Raw genomic sequence first — 7,915 nt, 5'->3', positions numbered from 1 at the left:
TGTGGCCATCTGTCCGGATAGATGCTTGGACCCTGCACCCCAAGCTCCCCACGTGCCGAGGCTGGAGCCTAGGACTGCGCTTCCCAAAGGGCTTCCGTCAGGCCAGCTCAGGGTCTGCGGTGGGAAGCCCGGCCAAACCCACAGGGGCAGCTGCCGAGACAGAGCAGGAGGCCAGTGGGCGGGCCTGCTTCCCAAGTTATTCATAGGGTTCATTCTGAGGGGAGCCCAGAGCAGGCGGCACTGGCAAGAGGGGGCTGTGACCTAGCGCAGTTCCCAAGTCACCCGCGTAAACCCTGGCCCGCACCCAAAGCAAGGATTCTGGGTCTCACCCTCAGAGACTCTGAGTCAGCAGGTCTGAGGTGGGACCTGGGGACCTGCATTCCTAACAACTTCTCGGGGGATGCCACTGCTGCTGGTTCTGGGGCCACACTCTGAGAAACACTGACCTGGCCGGACCCATGGGGCATGGAAGATTCTGGAAGGTAGAGATGCAGCGTGAAGGCCCTGGCAGCCCCTGCAGGGACTCAGTGCGAACACTTGGAGTTTTGGAGAATAACCAAACAGTCTTCTGAAAATCCTTATGCTCCGTTTGAATTAGTATACCGCTGAGCCGTAGTAGAAACTCAAAGAAATTGAGTTAGCATATAAGCTGAGCTGCCTGGCATAAATTAACCAGCCAACCCGTAAAGTTTGGTACAGACAGCAATTTGCTATCATCAAGTGGAGGCAACATACACGCTTTCAGGCTCGGGCGGGTGCTGCAGACACAACTAAGCTGCAGGAACAGGTGCCCCCCTTGTTGCATCGGCATCACCCCCTTAACCCGTACCTGGGCTTCACGGGCGTTTCTTATGACCATCTGACTGCGGAAACATGGATCCCACAGTGTACCGATCCCACCTGGGAGTGGAAGGCTGCAGCATTGCAACCACGCTCGGAAGACACAGGGAAATCTTCCCGATGGGCAGATGCCTGAGCAGTGCACAGGGCTGTTCCTTAGCCAAGAAGAGGACAGTCAGAGGTACGGGTCTCAGTGATTCTTCCACATTGGCTAGTGTTTGGTTGTGTGATAAGAGAGTTCAAAGAACATCGGGAAATTGATGACAAGACCTTTATCTGCAGATGACGTAATCACCTATGGAGACAGTCTTAATGAATCTACAAAACAGAAGCTAGAATTAAGTGAATTTAGAAGGTCATAGGATACACAGAAATCAATTGTATTTCTATATACCAGCAGGAAACAGCTATAAAATAAAATTTAAAACCATTTCATTTACAACAGTATCCAAAACAAAATGCTTCGGCATAAAGTGCGTGTGTGCAAGACATGAATGTGGAAATCTAGACACTGCTGAAGAACTAAAAGGGCTGGAGGAAGTGGAGTGATAAGACCATGTCCATGACCTAAAGGCTCAGTATCATTAAGATGTTAATTTCTTCCCAAACTGACTATAGATTCGACCCAGTTCCAACCAAAATCCTAACTGGCTCTTTTGAACAGCTCAACCAGTTGGTTCTAAAATGCATATGGACCCAGAGTAGCCAAAACAATGCTGAAAAAGAACGAGATTGGAGGACAAAGGAAACTTTGTAATCCCACCATCTGCACAAAACTTAACTGTATTTTGTGTCATTATTTTGCCATTTGTGTCCCCGCTCTACAGACAGCTTTATTGGGGTTTAATCGACATACCATAAACTGCGCGGGTCTCAAGTGCACAATTTGGGAGGCCGTCTACGTGGCCACGGGACATGAGCGCCGTGAGGATAACGTTCGTCACACTCAGACAATCGTCGCACTCCTGCGTGTCCTTCTTTATCCACCCCACCCAGGCAACCGCTCGTCCGACAGCTATAGATTCCTTTTTTCTTCCTAGGATCTTATATAAGTGGAACCTACAGTAAGGACTGTTTTTTGATCTCTTCCTCGCACTCAGCATGTTTGAGCTGAACCTGTGTTGTTACACGAATCAGTGAATTCCTCATCGTTGCTGAGTAGTATTCCATCGTATAGATAGAGCATAATCTATTCATCCATTCACCTGTTGATGGACGTTTGACCCTTACAAATAAAACCCCTGTGAACACTTGTGCACAAGTCTCTGTGTGGACATGTGCTTTCATCTTTCTTGAGTTAAGCGCTTAGTAGTGGGATGGCTGGGTCATTCGGTTGATGTGTGTTTAACTGTTTTTAAAAACTGTCAAGTTGTTTTGCAAAGTGGTGATACCGTTTGACATTTCCATGAACAGTGCAAGAGTTTCCGTTGCTCCATGTCCTTGGCAACACTTAGAATGGCCGGTCTTTTAAATTTTAGCCATTCTAATAAGTGTGCAGTAGTATCTCATTACCGTTTAAATTGGCATTTTTCTAATGACTGAAGTGTTTTAGCAGCCCTTCATGTGTGTGGTTGCCACATCAGCATCACTTCTTGTCAAGTGGATGTTCAAATCTTCTGCACATTTCGGTTGTTTGTTTGTTATATTATATTGTTATATTATTATTGAGTTTTGAGCTCTTTACATATTCTGGATACAAGTCCTTTATCAGGTGCTTTATAAATATCTTTCCCAATCTTGGATTGCCTTTTCATTCTCATAGAGTCTTTTGAAGAACAGAAGTTATTAATTTTGATGAAGCCCAACATCAAATTTTTAAACGAATCCTGCTTTTAGTGCCATATCTGAGAAATTTTTACTTAACCCAAGATCACAAAAATTTTCTCCTAAGTTTTCCTCTAAGAGTTTTAAAATTTTAGGTTCTACCCTTATGTATAAGATCCATTTAAAATTACCATGGGGCTCCCCTGGTGGCGCAGTGCTTGAGAGTCCGCCTGGCGATGCAGGGGACACGGGTTCGTGCCCCGGTCCGGGAAGATCCCACATGCCGCGGAGCGGCTGGGCCCGTGAGCCATGGCCGCTGAGCCTGTGCGTCCGGAGCCTGTGCTCCGCAGCGGGAGAGGCCATAACAGTGAGAGGCCCGCGTACAGCAAAAAAATAAAAAAATAAAGTAATAAAAAATAAAAATAAAATTACCACGGTGTAAGGTATAGATCAGTTTTGTACCCTTGTCCTATGGGTCATTGGGAGAGAAGTGTTGAAAGCTTGAGGCACAGCCATGTGGGCTGGTCTTATAGTCCTTGTGGTTCTGCTGTCTTTGCATGGTTCATGTGGAAGCTCTCTTGTCAGGTGCACATCTTAGGGTTGCCACGGCCCCCTGGGAGCTGAATCCTTACTGTGAAATGACCTTTCTTACACCGGCTGACCACTTGGGCTCTGAGATCAACGTTTACCCTACCTTCTTGTGTGTGTGTGTGTGTGTGTGTGTGTGTCTGTGTGTGTGTGTGTGTGTTTTGCGGTACGCGGGCCTCTCACTGTCGTGGCCTCTCCCGTTGCGGAGCACAGGCTCCAGACACGCAGGCCCAGCGGCCATGGCTCACGGGCCCAGCCGCTCCGCGGCATGTGGGATCTTCCCGGACCGGGGCACGAACCCGCGTCCCCTGCATCGGCAGGCGGACTCTCAACCACTGCGCCACCAGGGAAGCCCTACCCTACATTATTTTGTTGGAGATGGCACTGTCCTTTTCCTTTTGGCCCGTTGGTGGCCAGGTAAAGTGTGCTTCTCGCAGGCATCTTGTGCTTGGTTCTTGCTTTTACATCCAATCTGACGATTTCTGCTGATTGATTGGGGTGTTTGACCATTTACATTTAATGTAGTGCTGATGCAGGTGGGTTAAATCTACCATCTGCTACACTGTGCCCTCTGCCCCCCTTTACCACCGTTCCTGCTGTCCTTCAGACTGAGGAGTTTTCAAGTCCCACGTTCTGCTTCCCCTGTCGGACCCTTAGCCGTATCTCTTTGCTGTGTCATTTTTGTGTCACCTTCAAGTGGCATCACACTGCTGTACATGTCATTAGGACGGACCTGGGGCCACTTCTAGTCACCCCTCCTGGCCTCTGTCCCATTGTCACCTATGTGTTGTAAACCCCAGAATGCATTGTCAGTTTTACTTTAGATACTCAATCATCCTTTACAGAGATTTAAATGATGAGAAACAAGTGTTTCTATTTACCGACATGATTCCAGCTTCTGAGCCTCCTCAGGCCTCTGTGTGGATCCAGATTTCAGAATGGAATCACTTTCCTTCTGCTGTAAGGACTTACTTTCACACGCTGTGTAGTGAGGTCTGCCAGCCAGTGACAAATTTTTTTAGCTTTTGTGTCTAAGAACATTTTTATTTCTCTGTCGTGAAAGCTATTTTTGCCGAGTGAAGAATTCTGGGTTGACCGCGTTCTTTCTCTTTGCGTATTTTATGGACGTGGCTTCTGTCGTTCTGATGAGGAATCTGCTCTGTGCACATGCTTGTTGCTCTGTGTCCTTTTCCTCTGGTGGCTGACCTCCTTATCATCTATTTTAAGCATTCGATTACGATGCTCCTGGTGTGTTTCCTCCATGGTGCTTGTGCTTGGAATTCATTGAGCTCCTTGGACCCAGGGGTTTATAGTCTGTACTGAATTTGGGAAAGTATTTCTTCAAATATTTTTGTTTGCCCTTGGGACTCCAGTGGTATATATATCAGGCGACTTGAAGTCTCACACTCGCTGGTGCTCAGTGCAAATTTTTGTCTTTTTTCTCTATTTCTACCCTTCACGTTCACTTGCTGTCTCCTCTGTGAGGCCAAAGCCACCCTTAATCCCAACCAGGGTATCTTGCGTCACAAACATCGTAGTTCTTACCTGTAGAATTTAGATTTGTGTCTTTTAAAAGACACCTGTCATGTCTTAACTACACATAGTTAGTCAGCTTCCAGCTAGCTTTTGAATCATTTTGCATAATGATTGTCAATGCCTTTATCTACTAATTCCATCACCCGAGTCACTTCTGGGTCTGTTTTCGTTGATTGTAGATCATCATCTTTCCTGCTTTTTTGCATCTAGGTGACCTCCGATGGGATGCAAGTCATTGTGAATTTGACCCTTTGGATGCTGGGCAGTTGTATATTCCTCTGAATATTCTCGAACTTTGCGCTGCAGGTAAGCTACTTACAAAGAGTTTGGCCATTCTTTCAGGTCTTGCTTTTAAGCTTTGTGTGGCAAGACCAGAGTCGAGTGTTGCCGAGCGGGTTACGATTTCTTCACGACCCAGGCAAAACCCATCTGAGTTTCCACCCGAGCACCCCTTCCAGTATGGCAGCCTCTGCCCCTCCATCTTGACCGAAAGCAAAATTGTGGACTCATTAAAGTTTATCAAGTTTAAAAGAACTAATCAGAACCCGAGCAGCTCTTGACAATCCTGTGGTAGACCCCTGCCAGACTCTCGTGTGGCTGGGGGGCCATGGAGGTCGGTTCTGCCCCTGGAATGTGGGTGGCTTCCTTTGGATGAGAGAACATACACTGTACGGTTTAAATATTTTGAGATTTACTCTCGAGCCAAGCATAGAGTCTATTTTGCCAACTGTTTCATGTGCATTTTTAATGGCAATTAAGTCAATTTGGTAAACAGGGTTTTTCAAATTTTCTACAAAACTGTGTTTTTTTCCCTGGTGGTTCTACAGACTACTGAGAGAATTGTGTGAAAATCTCCAACTATGTTTGCTGATTTATTTATCTCCTCTTTTCATTCTGTCTATGTTTGCTTAGTATATTTCAAGGTATGTCACTGGGGATGTACACCTTTAGGATGACTGTGTCCTCGGGTGAACTGAACCCTTTATGGCTCTGCAATGTTTGTCTTTGACACCGTAATCCTCTCGTCTTAAAGGTCACTTAGTGTTATATTATTAATCCTGCTACATCAGCTGTCTTGTGGTTATGTTTGCACATTACATATATTTCCTTTTTTTGTTTTTTGTTTTAAAACTTTCAACATGTGTTTAAACAGCATATAGTTAGGGCTTTTTTGTTTGATTTTTAATTTGGTCTAGCAACTGTCATTTAGGAGTTTTTAGTCTGTATTTAATGTAATTACTAGTACGGTTGGACTTAAGTTTACCACTTGCTGTTTGTTTTCTATTTGTATTATCTGCCCTTTGTTCTTTGTTTTTTTCTTCTTACTTTTCTGCTTAGTCTGGGTGAAATTATTATTTTAAACTATCCCATTTTATTTATCTATAGGCATATTAACTAGTAATACCTCTATGTTTTTATTTTGTTCTCTCTGAAGGCTTGCAATACGTTTTTAAGTTTTCACGGTCTCTCTTTAAATAACACTCATTCTTTCTGCAGAGCCAGGTTTCCACATGCATGTCACTCTTACCTTTGTTCCATGATAATATTTTCTTTTTCTCTGGCTGCTTTTAAGATTACCTCTATACCAGTGGCTTCCAGAATTTTTTGTAAAGTGCCTTTGCTGTATTTTTGTTACATTTCTTCTGCTTGTGGCGAGTTGAGCCTCTTGGATATCTGAGCTGTTAGATTTGGGAAAACTCCGGCCGTTATTCTGTCCAATAGTTTTTTCTGTCCTAACCTCCCCTTCCCTGGGCCTCCCGTCACCTGTGATAGGACCCTTGGTGTTTCTTTCGGTCAGCTTTCTTCCCACTCTGTGCTCCATTGGGCCCACACATTGCTACATGATGGGCTCGTGGTGTTTCCTCTGTAGTGTGTATCTCAGGTGCCCCTGTCCAGGGCGGGATGAGGCTGGTGGCTATGGGCCTGCCTCTCTTCCCAGCCGACCCAGCGAATACAGCATGGCAGGGGATGGAGGGGCTGGGTGAAGCATGGATGCCCACCCGGAGCTGAGTGACCAGAGCAGCCCCGGCTCGTGTGGCCGGGCCGGACCCCGCCTTGTCAGACACGGGCCCACGACTTAGCTCCCAGCGTGGCCCCTTCTCTGGGCGTCAGCTTGCTCGCACCGGACCCCCGTCCTCGAGGGGAAATGCTTGGCGTCATCCTGATGCACTTGTGCCGGGGGTGGACTTCCTTCCCGCCCCCGTGGCTCTGGCAGCACGGCCTGCGGACTTCACTGGCGGCTGACCCCCCGCCGCCCACCTCATGTTACGTCAAGAAGGGATTTATCTTACTGCAAGGGAAGCCTGGCAGCTCTGATCAAGCCCCCACCAGAAGCGGCCGGCCTGACGGGAGGAGAAACGACTTCTGACGCCTCAGAGACCGGGGTCCGTCCTGATGGGGTGCCCCTGTGGCTTGCAGGCTGTGCTTCGAGCTGGTCGCGCGCAACGCACGTCCGCGACACCCGGGGGCCCGTGGGAACGCTCTTCTCACCCTCACGGCCGGTGACCGCGGGGTGTGGCCTGTGTGATTCTGCGTCTGTGGGATGCCCTAGCCTGTGGGACTCGGGTGCCACGTGCTGCGCGCTGGCCGGGGAGATGTGAGCAGGGTAGGGTTTTATTTCCATGCAGAAGCGTCGGGCTCTTCTCTTTCCTGTGCGTCCGTCTGGCGGGACCCGGGAGAGAGGCTGCGCTGGCAGACGGGGACGCGCGGGGACAGGCGGCTGGAGCTGCCCCAGGACAGGTGAGCGAGGGGTAACCCGTCGCTGCCCTGAATCTTGGCCCAAGAACCAGCCACATGCTTCTGTTCTCTTCTCTGCAGCTCTGGGCTTGTCCATCTTGAGGGTCTCCGTTCCGCTGGATGAGACACTCCTACTCGGGACACCGCGGAGCCTCCGCGCTGCAAGTTCAGATGGCCACCAGCTGTCGGGCTCCTCCGGCCAGCGACGTGACAGGACCGGGGGTGTCACGGGTGCTAACGGCAGCAGGGGAAGGGGGCCCGGGGCTCCTCTGGGTGCTTCTCGGCACTTTCAGGACAAATCCTGTGACCAGCAGAGGCAAGACCACAGGCTCCGGCTACTTTGGAGTGAAAATGTGAGTCGTCTCACTGGGCAAAGACCCAAGCGTCCGAGGTGTGGTGGGGGCCACAGGACAGGGGACGGGGGATGCGGGACTGGGGACGGGAGGACGGA

The sequence above is a fragment of the Lipotes vexillifer genome, unplaced genomic scaffold (genome assembly GCF_000442215.2).
Source record: "Lipotes vexillifer unplaced genomic scaffold, Lipotes_vexillifer_v1.1 scaffold1063, whole genome shotgun sequence".
NCBI classification, from domain to species: Eukaryota; Metazoa; Chordata; class Mammalia; order Artiodactyla; family Lipotidae; genus Lipotes; species Lipotes vexillifer.
This window is presented reverse-complemented; position numbering follows the sequence as displayed.